General features: G+C 43.1%; 1 protein-coding gene across 2 annotated transcripts in view; it reads right to left on the reverse strand.

The window, feature by feature from the left end:
• znf536 (zinc finger protein 536) overlaps positions 1 to 26,510 on the reverse strand; it is a 226,943-nt gene extending 200,433 nt beyond the window's left edge. Inside the window, exons 1-2 of one of the 2 annotated variants that reach the window (XM_029460697.1) lie at positions 26,413 to 26,510; positions 1,103 to 1,184 (exon numbers count right to left, since the gene is read on the reverse strand). The gene's annotated coding sequence lies outside the window, so the exon portion shown is untranslated. Of the gene's footprint in view, positions 1 to 1,102; positions 1,185 to 25,657; positions 25,827 to 26,412 lie in introns of those variants that run through there. The other variant, XM_029460688.1, reaches the window with a different exon arrangement.
• Positions 26,511 to 26,761: the final 251 nt, after the last annotated feature.

A 26,761-nucleotide genomic window follows, 5' to 3' on the forward strand; every position in this document is an offset into this window, starting at 1 on the left:
ATTTAATCAACATTTCATATCTTCTGCTGCTTATCTCACGTTCAGGTGGTAGCAGGTTTTTAACATTAATTAGGCTTCCACTAAAAAACTGTAAAGTTTCATCAAAAGGTGAATGTTGAAAGCTAAACCTCAGATTCAAAAGAATTCTGGTTCAAAAAGTGAATTGGACACTGGGCCTCGAATCCCTTTAAAGGACCCCAACCCTACTAGCACTAGCACCAGAAACATGATTCAGAGCTGTCTATTTGGGTGACAGTTTGTGACATCACCAACATATCCTGCAGGTCTTTCTGCTACCAGAAGTGCAAACATATGTGGCCTGACACCCACGACAAAAGGATCCTCCACCGCTACCATGAGTGTTCATTTTCCAGTCTTTGTCCCAAATGCTATTCAACTGTCAAATCACATTCCTCTCCTAACATGATGTTCAATGTGAAAAGAGGTGAAACCAGAGAAAAAAACAATTATTAAGAAATGTCACGTTAGCATACTGTATGGTTTGTTATAGCAGCTCAAACAACATGGGCACAAATCCCAGAACATTTTTACAATTCTGCATGTTTTCCACGACAAAACAGAGATGCAAAGAGGCTCATGCATTAAACACAAATAATCATTTCAGCGATAGTTATACATATGTGCTTACAAAAAGCAAAGTTTCCACTTGCAAAGTTCAGGTTAACGTGGTGATATTCTTTCACCCCTACAACCAGTGTGTCAGATTTCGATATAGCGTGCATGCACATGAGCATACATTCATCCATTGTATGATAAAAGCTCAAGGGTTTTGATGCTGGAATGTTGTGCATTCATTTATCCGCTTGGCCGTAAATATTAAAGGTGATGAATGAGAATAACTAACTCTCCTCTATAACTTTGCAGGGCGAGCCACAGACCCACCAACAGATGCTGTACTGGGCAGCTCACGGGTAAGAATGTCTCGGCAGTGCGACTGAGAAGCATGGCACTGCTTAAGAAGTGCATGCTCAATTGACTTTCCCCGGATAAACAAAGATTTAAATGAAAACAAAAGATGCATGAGTGTGACAGACACCTTTAATATCCTCCCCTTTCCTGTGATCAATCGGTGTGATCGTACCTGTGTGACTGCCACCGCTCCAATGAATGCCGGATGTCAGGAAGAGCGCCGACAGCTCCACAGAAGGTGGGACGACAAGAGCCTGTAAACAAAGCACACACAGCAGGAAATTCACAGTCACCCGTATTTGAAGCTTGACAAGTTTGCAACACTGGCGACAGAAGAGAAATACCCATTAAACCCCACCCCCACATCTTTATTTTTTCTCAGGACTTCCTGTAAGGATGTGATGTAATTTGCACATCCATGTGTAATCAAACAAATGCCTGAACTATAACCACATATGTGTATTAATCTTTGATTTTAAAAATGTTCTTAGTACTATTCATTTTTTATTTTGACACTGTAATATCCAGTTCAAGAGGAGGGGGTTGCATACTAACATGGCCAAGGTAGTAAAAATGTTTGCAAAAAAAAACCCCCAAACAACAAAAAAACAAAATAGGAAGCTTTGTTCTCAGAAAACAGAAACATGTGAAAGGAGCCTACACAGCACAGCAGAGGATGTTATCTGATCCAGCCTTGAAGCCCCGCCGCTTAAAGCCAGAAAAATAATCAAGACGACTCAAAGTATGTGAAGTGAAAGACTGCCGCTCCCCTTTAAAGTGGCGTGTAACTCGGTGAGTGGCATTTAAGCTGAGGCCTCACAGAGAGAACATCGAGAAACCCACAGAAACTGACTTTGACTTTTGCTATAACTCATGATTCATGAAATTATACAGGATATATTTCCTAAACCGTAAAAAAAGTTTTAATGTTTGCTTAAGGTGGGAAACCTGAAAAGGTTGTATCGTTCTACGTATTGTTGAAGAAGCTATTTGATCCACTTCTACACAGCTGACTAAACTGCTCTTGATTTACATTTCAATTTTTTTGTGACATTTCAAACGTTTGCTTGAATCTGTAGACGTTTGCTTAGACGGTAATCTGCGAGATCTCGGTTTTGTATGTTTACCTTCAATCTTTAATACTAAACTTTCGATGCTATGTTGTTTCTGTACTCCGCTACCCAAAGATCACCTGTCAGTCACAGTGTGAGCAATACTGTCATTTCCTTTCATGAGTTTCTGTAGGCGGCGCTCTTTTTTCCATGATTCATTAATGCTTTACATTACTACTTAAAATTTTGACTGGCAAAGAAGTCCAACAAACTCTCATGGCTATTGTGGATGTGGAGAGGCAGCCAGGCGTGGAGAAGCTGGCTCAGTCCTAAAGCAGGGGAGGTGGGGGAGAGGGGGAGCACAGATGTGGAGGGTCTGCAGGAGGGCCACCCAGATCTACCCACCACTACTGTTTCAATGAAGCATCAAGAGTAAAACTCACACTCACATACAGGGAACACACACACACAAACACACGCGCACACACAAAGCCACGACATTGCCTTAAGTCACAATCTAAATTGGCTCCCAAGGGCACACCGACTACCTTGTTCACCAAAGGCATTGTGTATGTTTTCTGAGTGCTTAGCATATGCTGCTGTAACCTGAGATCCCTCTCTCTCTCTCTCTCTCTCTCTCTCTCTCTCTCTCTCTCTCTCTCTCTCTCTCTTTCTCTCTCTCCCTCTCTCACTCTCTCTCTCTCTTGCACGCACATACACATGTACACAAACACACAATGTTGCTCGAAGTTTCTCCGGTTTCTCCCTTTACGCATTTCCCATCAGGCCCTTAATTAAATTCAAAATAGTTCACATCTACCTATCAAACCATGTTGCACCAACCGCCCACCAGACAAACCTCGACAGAGACACAAATACAGGCGTGTGTTTGGAGGGGGGGGGGGGTGTAGAATGACAGGAGAAATTTGGATTCTTCTCAGATCACAAGCAATGAGGAATGTCACGTCTGCTTTTCATACTGCCATATCATATTGTAATAAAGATGTATGAAAGGTAAACACACAGATTTTCTCTGTCAAAAATAATAACGTATCAGGTGGATTTTCTGGACTTTGCGCGGGGGTTGTTTTTCCTTGAAAATTAAACATTTTCAAAATGATACATTATTGCTTTTTTCATGATCAAAACTGAATAGGGAGTCACGAAAATAGCTACAAAAAAAATAAACTACATTCAAAGGCAGATGAAGACAGGTTATTGTTCCTCCAGAGTGAAAGCGAAAGCTACTGACACTTGATCGAATCTTCTACATCTATGATTTGATATCAAGGCACACTGCAGAGTAATGAAAATAGCTAACATTTTAAGACAGTCTAACCTTTCCTGTGTTTACCTTATTAAAGAGTGTGTACCTTAACTGCTAGTGCAATACACATGGGGGGGGGAGAAACAATGTGTATAAAGCCGGCAGTGTTTAAGCAGGCGAACAGTAAAGTAATAGGCAAGAGCAGTGAAGTGTTGATTCTACAAAAGATGCGGGGGGAAAATTACACCTTAGTGCACACACACACACACACACACACACACACACACACACACACACACACACACACACACGTATGCATGCTCACACACACATTCCCTTCCCCTCCTCAATATACTCCCACAACACGGCCGGCTGCCTGGCAGCCGAAGTTAACATTTTCAGAGAAAATATTCCTTGCCTCCAATAGTCCGATGTAATTCATTTTCCATCTCTGTTCATTAATCATTGTTAAAATTAGTGATCCATTTCTTCCACTCTGCCATCTGCACTCAGCTTCCTAACAAACATGACACCTCAGCGCATAATAAAAGCTGACAGCTACGAGGAGGCCTTTCCAAATAGCTTTCTGCATATGTGCACCTCCACGACTTGATGCCGTTGTCAGACAAATGTAGATTATTTAGACCGCTGGCTGGAGAGAGTACACACACATGTGCATGCACTAACATATATGGACATATACGTTCATGTGTATGCATACACATATGTGTCCTGAGACTGTGCCGCTACAGTACATGTCAAAGAGGCAGACAAATCACACACAAATAATCTCAGAAGTCATAGTCACACACACAAAACAACAGATGTGCCTAATCTTGAATGGAATGTGCTAAAATCCTGATAAGGGAAATCTCCCTCGTACTTCAGGGGTAAAGTGTGGAAAATGAGGAAAAGGGAGGCATACAAAATATGAGCAATCGTGAAACCCAAGAGAGCGAAAGAAACAGAGACAGAGGCCTTAACATTTTGAAGTATCCTGTTTACTAAACCTACAATGTTTCTGCTTTAACCTCGGCAGGAACAGTGTTGTGTTGACTTTTCCATTTGCTTCCAGCAGCTGTGGCATTTGTGTGATACTGTACATCATGACTACACCCTCATCTTAACTCGGCTTTGCTAAGAGCTAATTTGGCTAAGAGGCAAGACAGTGTGGCATAGAAAGAGAGTGAGACAAAGGGGCCAGGCGATGCCCCTGTCAGGTCAGCCAGGCCTAATAAACACCTCTCTGATTTATGTAAAAATACCTTGATGGAAAGCTATCTACTCCCCAGATGCCCCTGCAGACATCAAGTATTCTTTAGGTGCTTAAAAACTGGAATTGTAGTCTATTTATTGCACACAGATTCAGTTTAATGAAGCATAAAGCAAGGATGCACTCAAAGAGCTGTGGATTTAGCTGCATGTCTGGGCTGAAGAAGTGAAATAAAACAGGATATTCTCATACACTGTTCGTGATTTGTATATTATCCACGTAATCGCAAAGAATAAAACGACAATGTAGGGAGGAAGTGGTCCAAAACAGCCCAGATCTTCACAAAGGAGAGCGCTGAGAATGTATTTATTTGACACCTAAGTAACGCTCCCCTAGATATTTTCACCCAAACCACGATCTTTTCCGAAACCTGACGAAGTTGTTTGCTGTGACGACGGAAGGTTCTTTTTTGATAAGACTGTAAGCATGTAACGAGGGGAAGATACTTGTTGCTGGACATTCGTAGGGTAACGCACAAAAAGATATCATAGGAACCGGAACCCAGGTCACCAGGTCACCAGGTCACCAGGTCACCAGGGAAATGTTTAACACTTTGCACTTAGTTATGATCATACTTTCTGTTATCACCAAATGACTTTGTCACAGGCAAAAATCATGAAAAACATATTAAAAACATTTGCCAAGAATACATTTGAATGGCACTTTCTCTCACACACACAAACACATAGCTTACTCACAGTACCTTCCCTTAGTCTCTTGTTAACACCCCCCCAAACTGTCTCTTCTCACATCCACACACATATGCACAATCTAACAAATACGCACACACCCACACACGTCCACACATACACACACTTAAACCTCAACAATCCTATGCTGCTGTAGTCCTCTGATTCTCTTCTACACACACACTCACACACACACACACGATCAGGATCCCTCCCTGGCGAGGTGTGTGTGTGTCTCTGCCCGAGGCACAGCACATTAATCTATATAATGCCCTCAAAGAGAAGGCTTTTTCACACCGCTAACTGCCAAGGACTACGAGGGGCAGCGGCTGAGCCATGATTCAGCTGTTAGCCCAACTGGCGTCCCTGCGCACACCCCTCCCAACACACTCACACACACACACACACACACACACACACACACACACATACACACACACACACACACACACACACACACACACACAATATGTTAGCAAGAATACACACATACACCCTTCGCTGGCAAGAAAGACAACACAACACCTTTGTGCGCTCACACAGGGACACACTCATCAACACTAGAGCTGGGGATCCAACCTCAATACTTTTCTGGTAAAAATGTGTCAAAAAGCTGACATTAATGATCAGATTCATACTCGTCTTAACTTATTACTACATCAGATAGTTCCCGATTTAAATGTGCAAATTGTAGACCTTATTGAATTCAATCTAAGTTCCTGTACAGCTGCGTGTGCTTGGATCATTTAACAATTGAGAAGTTAACTTCTTTGTTAAAATAAAACCATGTTTCTTTAGAAAACATGTTTCTGTTCCTCAATATAAAATATCAAAAAAAGTATTGTTATGGAATATGAATGGAGGTATTATGTCATCGCAACATTCAACCCTGTGAGCATTGAAGTAGTGTTGCCTGAGTTAAAGGTCCATGATTTTGATTGCATATATAAAAGTGTATACAGTCGCTGCAAAAGTCAAGAGAGTCCCACACTGAATGTTCAGATGTGACCAATGAAATTCAGAAAGCACCCGAGCACATAAAAGCTGTTCACTATAGTACCTCATTCACCCTCAGCCGACACCACAGAAGAAGACAGTTTACTGATGTTACCTTGCAGGATTTCTGGGCTTCACCGTCCTCATATTTCACACAGTAACCTCTTGCCAGTGTGTGAAGTTGCCCAGCGCAGATTTAATATTCATTTGTTGCACGGAGGGCCACAAAACAGACAGCCCAGAGCGGTGATTGGAGGGCCAGTGCTCAGAGACAGACGGCGAGCAGAAGAGCAGCTAAATCATCTTGACATTCACCAAGAAGTAGCCACACAGAAAGCTACTGCTGCTGTTAGTTCTCCCATCGACTAATTTGGTTCTACTTAACCCCTAAACACCCCGCGCGTGCACACACACACACACATACACGCACGCACACGCACACACACACACACACACATACACACACACACACACACACACACACACAAACACAGGCTGACACACACATATGCACACGCACAAGAGCACGCGCCTCACAGTGACACATTTAATTCCAGGTTCTCAGCACATCTGAATTACAGCAGGCTGATGAGGGAGAGAGGGCCAGGACCCTCCGGACTGATTAGCATCATTTAAGAAAGCCTTCCCTTTTTTCTGCCCGCATCAGTGACCTCTCTCTCCCTCTCTATCACTCTCTGCCACTCGCCGGAGCGACTCACCCACCTCCCAGCCTACAATATGGGTGGCATCCCCGCCAGCACAAGTCAATATGGAGCACACTCATTTACATCTAACACAGGAGAGCGACTCAAGTGCCTGCGCCTCTGGGGCCTTTTTATTCCTTCACGTATTCATAGACTTGTTAGCTTTAGATTCTGTTTTCTAAAAGTGTGGACAGAAGGACATAACTATAACGCATATATACGTCAGGGCGCCATATGATGCAGTTTTTTTCTGCGCGTGTAAAGTAAATAAGACAGAGTCTGTTTTATTTGCGCATATTTCCCCCCTTCTAAATTATATAAGCCTTGCACATGGCTTAAAATTTTGTAAAGCTTTTCTCAAAATCCTACTTATGGTTGCCATTCTGTGCCAAAAAGTTCATCTGGCCTGTAAATTTAAGCATGGATTACAAATATTCAAATCATGAGCTTACTGTTCAAATAAACATTTCCAACAGGGAGGGGAAAAGTTGCAAGGCATACACTTTCAGCATAATTCCTCCTCTGGCACCTCCCCTCCCCTCGCTCCTAATAAAACAACCACACACAAAAAAAAAGCAGGGAAGAGAAAGGGGTTGGTTAGGGGTGGGTAAGGGGGGAAACAGACAAGAAATGCAAAAACAAAAGAAAAAAAGTAAAAAGTTTCTTCATTTACCGTGCGGCTGGATAAACAGTGTTGATGAAATATGTAATTAATGTAATTGTAACCACCTATGCAATTACAGTGAGCCGGGTGGCCCCGGTACACCCTGCCATAGGACAATAGGGCACCTTATTACAGTTTTAAAAGGGGGAGGGAGGGAGAGAGGGTGAATAAAGGGGGGAAGCTTAAGCTGGTCAGCTGCTCACCACATGGTAGAAATAATAAGGACTGAAGTCACAATCATTTCAGCTTTGGTTTAGCTTTGCTGATCACCGGACAATACACATACCTGACAAACTCCTGAGCATCTAGGCCATATTATCTATACCATACATGATAAATGACTAAATACAATGAGTGGGACACATCTGCAGCAGTGGAGGAACTTTATGTATCCTTTACTTAAGTAAAAGTAACAATACCATACTGTTATAAATACTCCATTACATGTGATAGTCCTGCATCGACAGTGTTACTTAACTAAAAGTATGTCTGCAAAATGTACTTAGAGTATCAACAGTTAATGTGTTCGTGGAAGAAAAATGACCCCTGTGAATGTTATACTATCATACATTATATTACAAGATTATTATTGCTTTTGCATTAATGTTTAAGTAGCATTTTATTGTTATGGTCGGTCAAGGGGAAGCACTTTATATTCTGTTGGGTAGTTTAATTTGCAACACTGCATTCTATTTTACGAGTCGATCACTTTTTTTATGCAAAATCTTGATTTCATCGCTAACCTGTTTAAACCATGTATCTCCAAGAGCCATTACAAAATCCCCCCCCCCCCCCCCCCCCCCCCCCCCCCCCCCAATATGCAAATGTATTTTCAGCTGTTTTAATCAACTTAAGAAGTTCAAGGAGGAATTTCTCAACACATGACAGAACATTCAAACCTTTACTTTTCCTGAAAAAAGTGGAGATACATGGTTTTCATAGTAAAACAACAACAACGACAACAGCTGTCACATAAATGTAGTGGGGTAACATATTTCCTTCTGTCTTGTTGTGGACTAAAAGTGACATGAAACAGAAATATTCAAGTACAAAAGGCTCAAATCTGTACTTAAGTACTTCCCACCACTGGTCATGTCTGTTAGGACTCGATCCAAAGCATTTACACTTCAATTTCAATATTTTGACATTCTTACTGACAAAACCTTCGGCTTTTACACAAACCTGCAAACACCGTATGCAACCACCAAAAAGGCTCAGAATAAAACCAATCCTGGTCCCATGTATACACAGCTACAATTCATGGATGAGGACAAATGTAGCGTCAGTATAGACAAACACGTTGTCACCTGGGTAAAGACATGTCCACATTTGGGTTAAGGTGCAGGCTGCTACCCAGGCCCGCTCACACTGACAGCCGGTGTTATCCCAGGGATTAAAATAGCCTCTTCTCTGCTACCCGACCCTGCCCAGCATTAAAGTCTTCCACATTTGCAAAATTGCAAACAGATGCAACTCAAGTACCTGCAAATAATCTGCCAAGACCAATTTCAAAAGGGAGATTTCAGAATATGTGGGAGTCATTAGAGGGAGTATTATTTCAGCGATGAGCGCAAGAGGGCCAGCCGCGGATCACCCAACCAGATGGGTTCTGCTGCCTTTTATTCAGGAAGAAAGAAGCCGACGTGTTCTTCATCTCCCCCATTCCCGTCAAATGAAAATATATAACTTGTATGAAACAATTACGGCAGAATATTGGAAGTTTCAGAAGCAACCAAAGAATGTCAAATTTCCTTTCGAGTTTCTCAAAACAATCTTTTCATCTTCTTCCCAGTGAGGATGCTTTGGGATGGGGGCTGAGGAGGGGGGGCCAGGGGGGATTGCCGATGTAAACGAGGATACAGACACAGAGATCTGAGGCTCTTATTGTTTTGTATTGAGTGTTAAATATGAAAAAGAATTAAAAGGTAGACGCCTTAAAAGGGGCCTGTGGCGTATGTAAATGCAATATGTTTCAGAGCCATAATTTGCAACTGCTGCTGTTGTTATTTTTCAGACGTTTATCTGAAGTTTCTCTGGTCGCCTCAGTGCAGCTTTAAAGAGACGCACAACAAAGCGCTCACCAATTAAAGACGATTTTAACACCAAGAACTGCAGCAAACTTCATTAGATTCTCCATCCAGCCGCTGACAAAAAGCCTATCAAAATGCATCTTTTAAGCGTCGGTAATGAATAATGTATAATCAAAACACACATTTTTCTTTATTTCTCACACTAGCCATTCACAACATGTACCAGCCCTTATAACAAATGAAATGTTTATATCAAATGGAATTTGATTAGGTGACTGGTTATTATTGCTAGTAGGGAAGCAGAATAACAATCTAAGGCACTTTAAAAAATGATCAAAATCGCCAAGCCCTTGAAACAATACACATTCAATCAAATTCTTCATAATTGTAACAGTAGGAAGCATTTTAGGCATTCCACCCACAACAAACAGGCTTTGTTCTCCTGTTATGAGAGGCAGCGAGGGGACACAATCAAGTGCGTGAGAAAGCCAGGAACGCAGGATTTCAAGCAATTCCTCCCTCTTTCTCTCTTTCTATGACCCCCCCCCCCCCCTTTCTCTCTCTCTCTTTTTTTTTCAGGGTCGCCCATATTATTTGCTTCCTGTCTCATTGTAGCTGGCAAAAAGAGAATTTGGTAATTGAGTGGTACAGAACATGTGCCCTCCCTGCTCGCAGATGACAGATGGATTATAAAAACTTCAAAGGCGAGCATTTGGAGCACCAGGGGAGAGATGCTAGGTATTTGAACTATCATTCTTTACCCAGGAGACAATGACTGCCTGACATGGTGCATACATCAAGGAATAGTGCAACGGCACAGACATAATCCAACACACACACCCTTCCTTTTACTTCTTTTCTATCTCTCTTCCTCTCCTTCTCCCTCCCTGTGCTATATATTTAACATCCTGTTCTGAGCAACTTTGCGCGCCGCCAAGCTCAGGAACATTAACAAGTAGGGGGTAATGCTGAGAGGAGGAGGCACTGGCAGGGGAAGTAATCTTATCTTTGCATTTTTCTTTTTCTCGATGCGTTACCTTTGTGGGCTTTTTTTGCAGCTCTCTGGGTTCAAACTGCGGTGTCTACTTTCCCCTGGTCGGTAAAATAATCAGAGTCTCGCTCTAACTGTGGCTTTGTGTTTTTTAAAAGTACAGCCAGATTAGCAGGCCTTGAGGAAAACTGTAAGCACTACTATACCGTAAGTGAAGAGGAGAATGGTGGGCGGCGACGCCTGTAATCATCTTATAAGCATGATTTATGAAAAAGGCCATCTGCTTTGCCTTACTTAAGCACGGAGGCAACCTTTAATAATATAGGGACATGAGGAAAGGAGGGGACAGTGGGGGGTGAGTACAAACGGGAGGGGAAAACTGTTCGACACAATGACACACACACACACGCAGACAATGATCTCAACAAACTGATAAAACCAAATTCTCCCTCTTCCTGTCTCTTCAGCATTCAGCCATTAGTTCAGATCGCAGATAATCACCATTGACCTCTCCTGTCACCCCATTTAACCCCGGCCACTCCCCTTGACCCTGAAGGAATTAGCAGCCTCACTGTAACACACAAACACAGAGACACACAGACACACACACAACTCACAAACTACCTTGCAGACCTGAGAAAAAGCTTCCATACTTCTTCACACGAAGAGTTTATTACTTCAGCTTTCATGACTCTGTCAATGTTGCTTAAAGTGAATCCAAAGACAATAAGTCCAGTATATGATTCTTACACGACTCGTTTGCTCTATAAAATGTACAAATTTGCAAAGAAATGTCCATCATAAGTTTAAAAAGTCCTTGTTGAAATATTCAATCTGCTGGTTTTGTCCAACCAACGGAGATAATCAGTTTGGTAAAAAGGTAAAATAAGAAAGCAAAAGATAAACCAGTGAACCAGTGACTTTTTGTTTCAAAACTGACGTAAACAATTATGATTGAAATCAGATGAATTTTCTGACAATCAACACAATTGATTTAGGATTATTTAAATCAGAGAAAAGCAACAACTTCTAACATTTAAAAAAGTAAACCCAGCAACGGTTGGATATGTCTACTGGAGAGATGATTACATTATTGATCACTAAAATTGTTGCCACTCATTTTATCAGCATTACTTTCAGCCATTGTTCAGAGGGACATAAGCTGTTGAATTCCTTAATTATATCCTTAAATTCCAATACGCAAGGAATGAACTGAAACCAGCTAAGAGATATCATAACACTTTTTACACACGATGAACAAGAGCGTCTCAAAGTGCTGATTGGCATTCATGCCCCAGCAGCTGCCCTTTGGCCTCGCTGTGACCTGGAAATGGCTCCCGGCGCGACCTTAAAGAGCGACGGCAGCAGCGTTGGGAAGAGATATCTGTGGGGATGGGGGGGGGGGCTGGTATCATAATGAGGCCACCGTCATATGCTATTGTGCTACAAGCCACATACACACAAACACACATGTGCATATAGACGGTCACACACGCCCCTCCCCGTGTGGTCACCTTTTCAGTGTCCATCAGGATTGTCGGCCTAATCCTCGTCGGATCATCTCATCAATGCCTAGGCTGTTTATGTGTAATGGATCCCATCTAACTCCCTTTCTCCCCCCCCGCCCCTGTGCGCCCCCTTTGCCCCCACCCCTGCCTCCAGGTCTCTCAACAATACCCTCCTCCCTCAACATAACCGTTCTCACTGCTCCTCAAAGAATTACACCAACTTTTTTATTTTCTTACTTTCTCTTTTTTTACAAATAAGCTCCTCTGATCTACGTCTAGATGTGCACTGAGTAAAAAGGCATCGGATTTATCTGTGTTTAATGTTACGTGTGGTGACTCTAAAGGGAAGAACAAACTGTGTTCTAAATACGGCGGGAAATAAATCCATCACTTTATCCCCAGTAGTCAGTGTATGTTCTGCGATATTTTATTTTCTAGACTGACTGAAAAATGATGTTGATGTGTCAGTTAAAAAGTGCATCTTTAAAAAGGAAAATGTACTTGGTGATCTAAATGTGCTTTTAAAGGTTATAAATTCAACACATAGAGGGCAAATTGATTTAATTATGATGTTCAATTAAAGCTGCATAGCGATCCTTAGGCTTTAACACAAAACATCTGTATTTTTATGATTGTGATGTGTTCCTACTTTTCATACCACACAGTTCAAAATAAATTCTAGATTACTGGTCCGCTGCATTATTTTCCTGAAAAACCTGTCATGGAAACTGAATAATCATTTGTCTTTCCACCCTTCCCATCCTTCCTCACTATCTTCATCCTCCTCCTCCTCCTCCTCGAAGCCTCGCAGCATGTGTAAGCAGAAGCGCACGTGCTCCCTTCGCCCTCATTACTAGCTAACTACGCTCTTTGATTAAAAGCGTGTACAGAGAGGAAGACAGAGAGAGAAAGAATGAAAGGAGAGAGAGGAAGAGGTGGGGGGAAGAGAGGAACAGGCCGAACCTCCATAATTAAGATCACTTCACAGATTACCTCCGGCAACAAAAGCGCGGCAAGCTGCCGCCCGCAGCCACAGAAATTGGATGAAAAAGGGGTGTTGAGGAGGAGACTGACCTCCGCCGCTCTCCACTGGGCTCCACACGAACACAAGCCTCAGCTGGATCAAATGCCCCTCCCAGCAGTAACTGACACACATAGACACACACGCGCGACAGGTACCGGTACATACTGTAGAGTCAGAGAGACGGCGAACTGAGGAAAAGCACACTTCTTACAGGGAGAAGCAACAAACACACAGAGGACTGTTCGCATTGTATTACAGTCCACAAAAACACACGGACACACGTGTCTGCTTAGTACATTGAGATCCATCCACTGGTGAAGAGCATTACTCTCCAGAGATGACTAAGTCTGAAAAACTCCTGTGAGTATGAGGCCACATTTACGTTATTTTAATTATAGGACATAATTGCCAAGATAGCAATCAGTTACAACTTATTTAAATATTCAAGAATAACTGCAACTTAAACTTTTAAAGTGGTGTATTTTAAAGTGGTGTATTTGCTGGCATGTTTGTTCTTGTGGGACACATCATTCGTATCGCTAAATTGGAGCTACAAAAAAATCCCAAAATATCTGGTTTAAATCAACACCAGGAGGCTGATAGGATGTATTTTTTTCCTCATTTGAAAGCTAGTTTTTTACCATAATTCTAATATGATGGCATTACAGCCAGGATCCTGTCACCAACAGTGACCAGCCGTCCAACCAACCCTCGACTTCTTTTCTGTGTCTACTCTTAGTCTCTGAGGTCTTTGCCTTCCCTCTGTCAATTTCCACATCCTCACCTGCAGTGTTCACCTTGTCCTTCTCAGTTCACCTCTCTCCCACCCAACAAACCAACCCTGATCTCCAGTGAGCAGGGGGGAGGCCATTTACTCTAATCACAGCGATCCTGCAAGAGCGCCTCAAAGCCCTCGGGGGTTGATCGGCAATCAGAGAGACGGAAACTACGAGTGAGACGGAGAGAAATAAACTCCACCTCAACTTCAGATTTGTGGAGCAAACCTCTCCCGAAGCCCTAATCGGAAGCAGCTCTGGCATGAGATTGTCCTGTTGGTGGGTAGGTGTTGGGGAGGATGTGATCACAGAGTTAAAGGTCTTCCTGTGACAGACTAAGTTCTGCTTAAGGGGTCAAGGACAGTTTGAGTCAAGACAGGAAGGCGGCAATAGGTGTATAAGTTACTGTACTGTGGTACAAAATGGGAGCATATCTATGTTCTCAGGGTTCGATGTTCCCCAGCTTAATATCCTCTTAATAGGACACATTAAGATCTTTTTAAAGATCATATGCCCTCAGAAATGTTTATCCCTAGGTCAAATGTTCAATGTAAGTTTCCTTGGGTCAATATGTTAAAATCACCAGCCTACAGCTTAATGCCTACTGATGTTGTACTCATTAAAACCTGAGCACTCAAATTTGCCGTCTGGACAGTTTTCTGGACTTTTGAAATCTTCACCGTGGCTGAACAGATTTTTACCATTCAAATTGCATTTGACATACCCATCTGACTTTGTTCTTTTTGCAACCTTAACTGCGAAGATATCCCTTACAATGTTTGTTTATATCAAGAGACAAAACAGAAAAAAAAAACGTGTATGCATTAAAGTAGAACAAGTACCAGGAAGCCGCTTTGAAGAGCCGAACATGGACTCCAAGATGAATCAAATGAAAATGCAAGACTTTGCTCTGAGATGACGGAAACACATACAAATGTTCTACGCTCTGGGGAAGTTTTACAAATATTGAACCGTCATGGTTTAACAAGACTAAGTGTCAACAGCCTCGCTGGCGGCTATGTGAGGTTGTACAAGGCTTTGAGCTCAACGCTAACATCGGCATGCTAACATGATCACAATAACATTGCTAACATGCTGGTGTTAAGGCGGTAATATGTTCACCATGTTGATTACCACTGAACACAACGCACATCATCTTAGTCCAGTAGGAATGTCAGTTTTAAGATAATTGGTCAGAAACCAAACTTTTGGAGGAATAAAAATGTTGACCTGATGATGGTGCCAGATTAAAACAACATCATTTTACTTGATCCTGAGGAGAGTGTGTGCCAAATTTCATGGCGAGATATTTACTCTAGACCAAATTGGTGGACCAAACATTGCAATCGCTCTATCCATAAACGGTAATAATTGACTGTTTGAGGTGTCTTCATTTTTACAGATGTCTCTTTTGTAACGGTGATCTGTGTGGAAAATGCTTCTAGATCTACGAGGTATTTTTTGCCGTAGTACCATGCTTGGTTATCGAGACATTTTGGGAGCAAGGCAGACTCACCATGCCACATACAGTGGCAAGTCGTCACTTGTATGACTTTCTTTTAACAATGTCACCGTATTCCAAAGATCTCAGCAATCTCTTTGGTGAGTACAGTGTTGTCATGACCTGAAGAAACGGACAAACCTACAAAAACAAAATCCAAGCTGTAATAAACCTGAACTATCCTTTAAAAGGTCACGTACGGGCCTGTTATTTGGTACAAAATTGAGTTACTATTTTACACTAGGACAGTTCAAACTGAGAAATAAGCAAGTAAGAGTTCGATGTCCTTTTGACTATTCTTTCTCTATTGAGGTGCGTAGAGTAGCAGAAGTTTAGAAATAGCATCTGTTCAAATTGACCCCTCAGTTTTCGGGACGCACATTGTGAACGGGTGAGCAGACTGGAAGTGTGAACTCACTTCCACCCTTCCAGCGCTCAACCACACCATGGATGAAAAATGCAAAAATACCCCCCCCCCCCCCACTCACATACACACACACTAACTCTGTCTGTGCAGATCTGACAGTACTGTTTACCAAAGCAGCCGACAGACAAGCTGAACAAGGGCCCGGGCCACAGCACTTCCACTTAACTCTCTCCCCATTACTACGATTGGTGTGAACGACACAACAAAAGAGATGAAATCCTGAGGCGAAGAAAACAACTGCAGCTCACGATCAAGAATAATAATAATAACAAAAAAGACATGGATCAAAACAAAAGAGAAAAAGGAAGACAGGGAGGAGGTGGTGGGGGCTGGAGAGAGAGAAATTGATGAGGTGGGCCGTTTGAAAAAAATATTAAAAAAAGATGATTTGAGAAAATTGTTGAAAATTGCGGGAGATCTGTTAAAGGTTTCTTTTTCAGCAGGGGTGGGAGCATATCTTATGACTTAAAAGAGGTATTAAAGGAAAGAGTCAGGCGCCGGGGGAATTCTCCCATGTCGGAGAGCTCTCTTTTTAAATTCAACCCCGGTAATAACGCAGATAAATAATAGATAAATAGTATTTAGCTCCCACCTTGAACAACAATTTCTAAAGTAGTTCATGAAAGACTGACAGCTCTTGGCGAGCAAATGCACTTACACAAACACACATGCTCACATGTGTGTGTGGGCGCATTAAACACAACACCAGGTGGGATCGACTGATTGTTTTTTGAGTGTGTGCATGTGTCTGTGTGTGTCGGTGCATGTGTCTGTGTGTGTGTGTGTGTGCATTTGTGTGTGTGTGCATGGACAGAAAATAGAGAAACAAGGAAGAGAAGGAAAGATCAAACAATTTGGAAGAATTTCTTTTAGTTCTCATGTATCATTAGTGGTTTCCTCAGCAACTGATGCTTATTGTTTTGCCTTATTTGGGAAAAAGGTGGTGCAGTTTTTTTTATAACGCTGGAGAGGATCTTGCTTAAAATAAAATGAATAGGAGACTCATATGATTTGTGTACAGTACCTAAACTTGTCTAATATTCTCTGATATTTAACAGAGGCCTTTTGCTGTCTTACGGTAATGATGTTCAGGAAAATAAAAAGCTTAAAAAAAGACTTGTTTGTGAATATCCTCTCCTCAAATAAGGGCAAGAATAAACATGTATATTTACCTTTAAAAAAAAGCACAGTAGAAAGCCTTACTTTGCGTCTCATGGCAGCTACGCCTCAGAGATGTGGTGGCGGCTGCGCCAAGCGTTTACACAAGGCTGTGTGTTTAAACGCCTGGAATGCTCATTTGCCTTTTGGGTTTACTTATTTACTTTTGCATAAATGGAGAACAGTAATGTGGTATTAAGGAGCTTCTCAGGGGGAAAGTTGTGTGTTTTTTAAAATGCAGGCTTTTTTTAAATGCTCCCTCAGTTTGCTGTATTAAGGAAGGTTGATGATTAATGCAGCATAGATCTAATTTCTCTTGATTAAAAAAAATGAATTAGAAAAATAATGCCAGACATGAGATGTGCTCAACCTCTACACTCCGAGACACACACACACACACACACACACGCACACTCCCCCCTCCCTTGCTCAAAGTCATCAGATACAAAATGAGCATCCAGGCTAAAATGAGCAACGAATAATCACAAAATTCCCAATAGCCAAATATAAAATGTAAAATGACTGCCTTGATCAACTAGAGCCCAGTAATCTTTAGCACCAGCCACAGCTGTACCACCACTACTGTCACTTGAAATAAAAACCTAAACCTTTCAGGGCTTTCGATTGAGTCTTTAATTCAGCCTGATGTGACATTAAAACCCTTTGGTTGACTTCCACTGGCTGTGACAAATGTACCAGCGCTTAATAGAGGTGTGCAGACAGGCCGGCATTTCAGTGACTTTTATCAAACCGAATTTATCAACGCAGGCTCCCAGGATCTGTGGCAGCAGCTTGTTGAGAAGGAAGCCTACAGATACCGTTAAGTACATCATCCCTCCTCTCTGTCTCTCTGTCTCGCTCCTTCTCTCCTTCTGCTCGCTGCGTTTCTCTCTAAGTGTTTCTTCTCCGCTCTGTCCTGTCATCACTCTGCCTACTGTGTATTTATCTCTTTTCTCTCCAGATCTACCGCTCCATGTACGGGGTACTTTGTAGGCTAATAGGAATGTTTTCTCACTGCCAATTGTCATCTTTAAATTTGACCAATTAAGAGGGCAAAAAAATCCCAATGACTCCGACAGTATGCCGAAGTGTAGAAGTCTTTTTCGAGCTGTACTCGTACCATCATGGGACAGTAAAACTCTGCACTGTAACTATCAAAATTGTTTTACATGTGTTAAAAATCCAGCACATCACGATCGTCTGATTTTCATAAACGTATGTGAAACTGAGGTATCGTCCTAACCAGCTTGTCTCTGCAGCTCGCTTTCCTGCTCTCACGACCAGAGATCCTACAAATTTCATCTGTTTTTTATCAGTTGTTCTCACACAAGTTGTCTCTCTCCCTGTGAAGTACTTCCTCATCTATAATTCAATCACTTAAAGAAGAAGCTTTTATCATTTTAAGGTGATTTCTGGCCAATTTCACAAAGCGATTTATAAAGTTGGGCAATGGATCGACGCTTGCAGTGTGTGGTATGTAGGAACTAATAGGTAACTTATTGTCATTTTTGGAAACAAGTCCAGAGTGTCAGATAAATGAGAAGAAAGCAAAGAAGAAGAGATACAAAGAAGATCTGATAAATGCGTGATACGAGTGGGAGAGAGGATGGAGAGAGGATGGAGAGATGACAGAGGCTGCGGCGGAGAGACATAAGAGAAAAGAGTAAAATGCTGGAGTGAGGAGTGCGATAAGGAGGCTTTTGAAGGGTCCTCTCAGATGCTGGCATTGCTCAGTTCAGCGCAGTCAGAGCCTCTGAGGTACTTGAACCTTGCCTGCCTTTCCTCCACCTCTCTGTAGAGCTGCTGCCCCGCAGCCACCTGTAAACCGCTTTGACACATGATCCACTCCCACGGATGTAGAGTGGAAACACACACACACACAGAAAACCACTGCTTGCAGGCAGCTCAGCGCGCACAAACGCTTTAACGCACCATCAACGTTTGGTTGTTTTTCAACATTAGCACTCGATTAACAACTGGCTGTCCCACTTTTGAATGGAGGGGCACTCACGGCAGAGGCACGAGAGATACCTAATAGTCTCTCTACTAACACGTTGATTAAAAAATGTACTTCTTTCCCCCCCCCTCTCTCACTGTCACTTTTAAGCAATAGATCCTTCAGCGAGACAAGACAAATAACCTGCTATTATCCATTGCCCTCACGTTGGCGTGAAAGTGGCACTCGGAGGATTTTAACCTTCACCTCCTGAAGGCCGGGGGAAACAGGACATGTTGGAATTTAATTAAGCAATTAGACGGACGCTTTGCCTCAGCCACAAACAAGTGGCAGGCAGAAAGAACGGAAACTTTGAGGCAAACATACAAATGCACATAAAAACATTTGTGTATCAGACCAGGTATTGTGAGAAATGCAAGGAGTTCCTTATTCACATGTTAATACGCATGCATATGTACAGTGAGAAAAAGCAGCACTCTCACTGCATGTAAGCTCCAAGCAACACACCCCCTGACAAAAAGTGGAGACTAAAGAAACGACGGCTCCTGATTAGCCATTGTCAAAATATTTGCAACTGAGGAATTCCATCAGGCGAGCGCGGAATCGGCTCCTCTACAAAAGAGCCATCTTCCCTGAGTAACAAGTAGGTGCAATGAGTGTCGACAGAAGAGGAGCTGAAATCCCCCCCGGGCTAGAGAATATCCCGCTATTGTAGTCTTAACCCGCGAGACCTGGCGGGGAATGTACAGCTTTCACAGTCACTTCTCATCCTATTTGTAGCACTGCCGCTGATGTGCAAGCTCCTGGGCCAGAGCAGGTCACTTTTTCTTTTTTCTTTTTATATCTCTGTCGTCCTTATACCTTTAGAAACCGCCACCTTTCACACCTCTTTTAAATCTCTTTTAAGAAACAAGTCCAACAAATATTTGAGGGGGCATTCATCTACATCATGTTGTTTTCTCTCTCTTCCTCCACAACCTCACGCCAAACCACTTTTTTTCATCTCTCTTTTTGTATTTTTTTGTTCCACGAGGCAAGTTTCATTAAAGATCCAATTATGCAAATCAGGTGCTGGAGAGGCAGTTGAATATGCACTATAATGGTGTACAGTAATCGTTCGACACAATATACGGCATCCGGGGCCAGATTTATGAGCGCAACAGAACTGCAACGCCTCCGTCCTTTGGTGAAAACCTCTTGATCATAATTAAAGGTGCAGGAGTTCTCTCCAGCATCCTCACACCCTCCTCTTTTCTACCTCTTTTTCTCTACTGTTTTCCTCTTTTTCTTCTCCCTCCATCTTGTGCTACTTTGGCGTGCTCATTAGCAGAGGTCTGGGAAGTTTACAGAGGTCACATCCGAGATCTGGAGCAGCTAAAGAGCAGGCATGACATGTCCGACGTGGCCGCTGATGGTATGTGAAGTGGGTAATAGACATAACCTGCCTCACACACACATATAACCTTCCATCTCACCAACACTGGAGGTATTTACCACTGTCTTAGCTGAGCGCGGCTGAATGCTAAGCAGTAACAATTCTCTGCTTCAGGACCTCTGATTGATGTGTGCTTGCCTGTTTGTGTTAAGCTGTTGTCTACGGAAATGACACAGCTGAAAACATAGCGCCCGCCGTTCGACACATCAAAAGGGGAAACGGTCCTGACATCGCATGACACATCCTTAAATCCCAAATGCTAACGAACTTCGAGGGAAAAAAATGGCAAACTAAAGCCAGACTCAATAATGCCTTAATGCCAAGGGGGCTCAGCGGGGAAGCCGGAGCAAACAAAGGAGGAATATCACGGGGTTGTGAGGATGAGATGTTTTACATTTCTTTCAGTACACATTCCTTGATGGCGTTATACTGATTACACAGACAGAGAGCGAGGGCAAGGCCAGAGCATCACCTGGACACTGGACCATCTCAGAGCTGAAACACACACACACACACACCGTACAAGGGTTCACGTGCACACCGTCGCATATGCAAAGTCCAACATGCATCGACCTGCCTGCATACACATTCTCAGGCTTATTTTACCAACGTAACCTCATGCAACGGTTTGTATGATATCATACGAAAAGTTATTCCTCATTTTTCCTACGGATGTCGAGCAACGCGTGCCACTTTTCGCTCGTGCAGGCAGTCTCTTCCAAATGAACTTCCGTCTACACAGGAAACAACTTGCTTAGGTTGAGGCAAAAACAAGACTTTGGTAGGTATAAGAAAAAATGGTGTTTTGGGTTAAAATAACTGAGGAAGTGGCGAAATTATGAGAGAAATAAGTCGTGACAAAGACCTCAACGTTATAAATCAATTTGGGTTTCACACGAGACACCAACAGTGGTCTCCTGGGTGAAAGTCTGGTGTTTTTGGACCCATACACTCCAACCTCAGTGGATGACATACACATTTATTTCATGGAATACAGACAAATTATCGATCATTACTTTTGGTAGTATAGCTACGAACAGTGTTTGAGAAGCTTTTAACGATGTCTGCTACTGACAACTGCAAGGAGATTGTGATGAGACAAGGATTTTGAAGATAAATAGAACCTCCTTTTGCCCACTTTTGTGCCCACCTCTCCCTCCACTTCGACCTCTTTAGCCATCCAGATCTCACCCCGCCCCCAACCCCCACCCGACTCCCCCAGTTGCCCAGACAGGCAGACGCTCCTTGTGATGGCACCCCGGCACGAGAGGACTGAGTCAAGCCTATCTGTCAGCGCCTCATCTTCCCCACACTCTTTATTCTTAGATCAAACTGACGTTCGTGATTACCCCCCCTACCAACCCCAACTCATCCAGCCCACTGCTCCTCCATCCCTCCAACCCCACAATCCTTATCAAGCTCTCAGAACGAATAACATACCGGAGAAAATGTACACTCCGACTCATAAGTACGAGATGAGACATTAACATAGCACGCACAGGAGGAGATCTGTACATAAACTCTCATTTGAACAGTGATTCAATAAAACTGATCATTCACACGGCTAGATTTTAATTGATAGCATATTCATTTCTGGATAATGGTATCTTCTATTTCCCATTGCTCTTTTATATTATTCAATAACAGAGTCGTTTTTGGTGCAGTCGGTTTTACTTTGGTCCTAATTTCTAACAAAAGCATGGCCTAATAACGAGCAAAGGTCAGTGGCACTGACTTCAGAAAACTATTATAACGATTCATCCTCACTTCAACGGAATAAATCCTAATTACTGTTCCTGATAAAAGTTCGGCATCACACCTTGTGGGCTGAAAAAACGTTTTTTTTGATGACAGAAATTGAAACAAATGTGATAAAGAAATGTCTACTTTTGAGGTTTCCGTCTAATGTGTGTAATCTAGCGTGTGATGTTTTGTGGTCAGGAGGACAATCTCGTCTTGACTTCACATCCCACATTTGACTCAATGCTTTCGATTGCGTGTGAGCATGTGTGTGTGAGCATGTGTGTGTGAGCATGTGTGTGTGTGCATGCGAGTGTGTGTGCTCATCATATTAGCCTCGTACGGCAACTGCAAGAGCCCGGCTCGCCGATGTCTTCGCCTGTCTTGTCTTGAACTCTGGAGATCAAGGTCATGGAGCTACAAGGCTCAGCCCAGACTAACGCCTCGGTGTTACAGCCCCTTTAACACCCTCCTTGGCCCCCCTGCGGGACACTCACATACACATATACACAGACACGCTGGAATACATGTACGCAGCTGCCTGTGTGAAGAGAGAGCGGATCAGAACCAGAATGGAAATGAAGAAGTGACACCAGTATCCACAGCTTTCCCCCAGTAGGTAACGGAGGGATAGAAAGAGAGGGGTGGAAGGGGGGGGGGGGGGGTGCTTTCACAATGACTGCACATATCAATTAATGGCTGGCTGATGAGCAGAGCTGGCCTGATCTGGCCTGCCCACCACCGCCCTGATCCCAGCGGACTGGGAGCCCTGGCCTCGCCGCCTGTACAGCTGGAGCCCTCTCCTCCATAATTACATGAGGAGGGGATGAACTAGCCACAGTGAGACTGCCTGTCTGACTGCAGTGTGTTGCACATGCATACATCACCAACTATGGCACAAGATAACTTGAATTATGTGTTGTCCGATTGATTATACACACACATTTTCTGTACTGCTAGATTATGTAATTTATGCGACCACTTCACTGCGGGTTTGTGTGTTTGTGTGATGGCACTGGGATGTCTGCTCGTGTGCGCATTTGTTAATGAGCGCATGATTTTTCTTTCCTTTTAAAAAAAAAAGAAGAAAAATCTGATTGTGTACACGTCAACGTGCAAATAATTCACCGGGCGTCGGACTGACAACGCGGCGGCTTCAGTCGAGTGGGTCTACTCCACGGTGAACCGAGTGGCTGACTGACTGACTGACAGCCTGGTGAAAAGAGGACTGATTTGATGCCATCCTTTGCATGCCATGCTGTCTCTCTCTCTCCATCTCTCTCTCCCCCCTTGTCTCCCTCATCACTCCCTCCACCCTGGCTTTCAGCTGAGAGGTGTGTATCGCCGCAGTCAGTCACAGCCCGCGGCACCCTTTAGCAACACTGACACGGGCACAGGTGGGAAAGCAACTAATACACGATCAACCAATAACACCGCCACTGACTGGCTCCCGAGAAAACATTTTGAGCTCTGTCGATCAGGAAGTTGCAGCTGGAGAAATGTCAAAATACTGTGTGGCGTTTTTGCTGTAATGAATCTCACAAAATAAAACATCCCATCCATAAACATTGTGTATTCATCTATCTGACTTGCCATGAAGTGAAGATAAATAATGTGTGCATATTTTATAAGAATAATTATTTTAATGACAACAATGCTGACAATTAATTGGATAATTCATCAGTGAGTAGTATGTAATATTAAAATTTAACCTGACGGATGCAAAAAATGTGAAGTAGGCCTAATGAATATTAAATAAATTGCTAACACAAACCACTGAGGCCTTGACACCAAATTCACTACATAAATTCTTTGAGCAGGCCGGTCTGCAAACAAGGCCTTTTCTTAAAACACAGCGTCTCTTCCCAAATGTTTTCACCCGACAAGAATGACAACATTTCAACTTGTAGCAGCGCAGAGAGGTCCAGTAAAGGGCAAGCAGGTCTGAGAGGCATCCTGAACTGTCAAGAGGAGCGGGGACACTTATCCATTCGCTATTGCATCTCCAATAAGAGAATGAAAGGAGCTGACAAAAAGGGTTTACGCCCAGACACTATTTCAGACATAATATCCGCCCTGTGCATACCATTAAACAATGACAGCATCTCAACTCGCACAGCACATCTATTTATCCCCTTTCCTTGCACAATGAAAACGAGGAAGAGGCAACATTTCTTCTTCTTTTTTTTGGCTCAAGACAACTGTAGGGAAGGTTAGAGAAACAGTCGGAACCAACATGATAGACATTGTTGAGTATTTTAAGAAGCATGACATGTGTCTTCACAGCCATTGTGCAGAGCTGGTAGCTGTGGGAAGTGTCTGGATAACCCAGGTCAGATCACTCAGGGGTCAAGTCGACTTCCAAGAAAAAGGTCCTCCCCACCCAAGAGGCACGGTGAGAAAGAGGCTTTAAATGGGATTACAAGCCTTCATCCCCGGTGCCACATATTACTGATAATTCAATACTGCCCCATCATTTAAGCACAAAATGTAAGCCTCGATGTGGGATTTCTGCAACCGGTTAGATTTTTTTTTAGCGCACGAAACGCGCTCAACCTGCTGGATCTTTAGGATATCCTAAAAACGAACACCCTTTGGTGAATTAAAAGATTACTCCTGAAAGCACGAGTGTAATGACATACACGACCTCTTCCATCAAACCGGAAAAATATTATTGGCTTATGGGCTCCGTCATTTTATATTTCCACAGTTACGGATATCTATCAGCCTCATGTAGCCTTTGACTCGCTCTAACTTTCTCCCCTCTCTCTTTAAAACAAAAACAAAATAAACCCGCACATTCCCCCCATCAAGAGTGACACCGCTTCTCAAAAAAATGTCAATTTCACTGCGGCTATTATGTGTTTACCCCCCTCGTCTGAATGCCATCGTAACGTCTCCTCAAAGCATAATGCAGGGGCTGCTTATTCATAAGAGAGGTCGATCACTGCACAAAATGGCAGGTCTCACCGGCTCTTCTTCCATCTCACAAGTTTTGACACATGGTGGCAAACGCGCCGGTAAACTTGACTCGCACTCCCGCACACTTTCAGCACAAGTGCGGCTGTCGGTAGAAAGTTTTTCGCTTACACACTTACCGGGGAACACGGCTGGACTTTTCTAAAAGTCTCATATCGATGATCTGTATACGCAATATTGCCAAACGGTGCGCCTGAACGTATTTTACGCATAATGTTACTGAGTAAAACAAGCAATGGTAAACAAAAGTTATTATAATTAATTTTCTGCTGGAATAAAAACAATAAGCGGTGAGTTTCAAGGTGTCGAGATCGCAGCCCATGTCTCGGTCCCAGCTGCTGTTTTGTCGCAGTTTGTTACGATCGTCAGTTGCTCCGGATAATTGCACTGTTATTTTCTAATCATGATTGGGGAGACATCAGGCGCCCCCGTTGTGATGCACCCGCACAAACAACCCCAATGCTCCACAAAACTGACGAGTAATACACTTCAAACCCACCAGAAAAAGCCAAGACGTGAAACCCACTATAAGCTCCACACTTCTTCTTCTTCTTACCTTTTATATTTGGCGAAGCGCCGGCTAACTCCTGCGCGTAAACGATGCGTTGTGAGAGATAGTGTTCATTGAATAATGAGGCATGTCCATACGATTTGACCGGATCATATTCTTGTCGGATGACGGGGGTGTTGAAAAGTGCGCTTCGGACCTGTAACAGACTGTCCACTCCTCGATCCTGTCCCTACAACTGCTCCCCGCCGCGCATCCTGAGTTTGAAATGTAAAATACGGCTTTATTACTTGCTTCTCTGCCCCTCTCTGTCGCTGTCTGCTCAAGGTAAACGTTTGCATTGATGCCGATCGCCAGGCATCAGCATATTCCCTTCATCTTTCAGCTTGGACTCCCCCTATCTGGTAGGTGAAATGCATTGTACCGTTAAAAAGGCACTCCATTGTAGAATGCACAGCCGACTGGCTGGATACAGCCCGGGTCTTGCGGTATTCGCCGTTGACGGGGATAAAAAGCAGCTGATGCACAGAGAACCTCGTTTAAAGAAATAATCCCCTCATCATTACATTTCCTATGGTACCGTGACAAGAGAAAAAAGCCGATTCCCAAGCACCTTAGTTTGTTTCTGACCTTGAACTGCCCACAAACACTCTTTTATTTAAAAATCTGCCCCCTGTATAACCATTCACACACAGTCAGCCTCGCCGCTTTGCCACCGTGCGTTAAAAAATTGCCTTGGATAACAACCCTCCGTTTAAAAACACCCAGGTCATAAAATGACTCCAAAAAGTAAAATTCCTTACCTTTCAAGTGAACAGTTTCGAGTCTTTTTCCCTCTTCTTCTCGCCTTAAAAGAACTCCAGGATAAATGAGTGTTGCCTCCTGTGCGTCCTGAGCGTCAGTCACCGCTTAAGAGAAGTAATGAGTGATAAAAATGACGCTCATCTATCTGCACTGTAACCTTGTGGCGTATTTAATGTAAATAAGCCCCGTTGTGTTGCCAATCCCCATGCATACAAACGCAAAACCGCTCCTCAGGGACTCGCTTTTTTCCCCTCTCAATGTATTGACGATTTATTCTTACAGCCTGGGAGCGCAATAGGGAATGAACATAATTATTTGAAAATATGATATACCAATAATGCCACTAGT

The sequence above is a fragment of the Cottoperca gobio genome, chromosome 3 (assembly GCF_900634415.1).
Source record: "Cottoperca gobio chromosome 3, fCotGob3.1, whole genome shotgun sequence".
In the NCBI taxonomy this organism is placed as follows: Eukaryota; Metazoa; Chordata; class Actinopteri; order Perciformes; family Bovichtidae; genus Cottoperca; species Cottoperca gobio.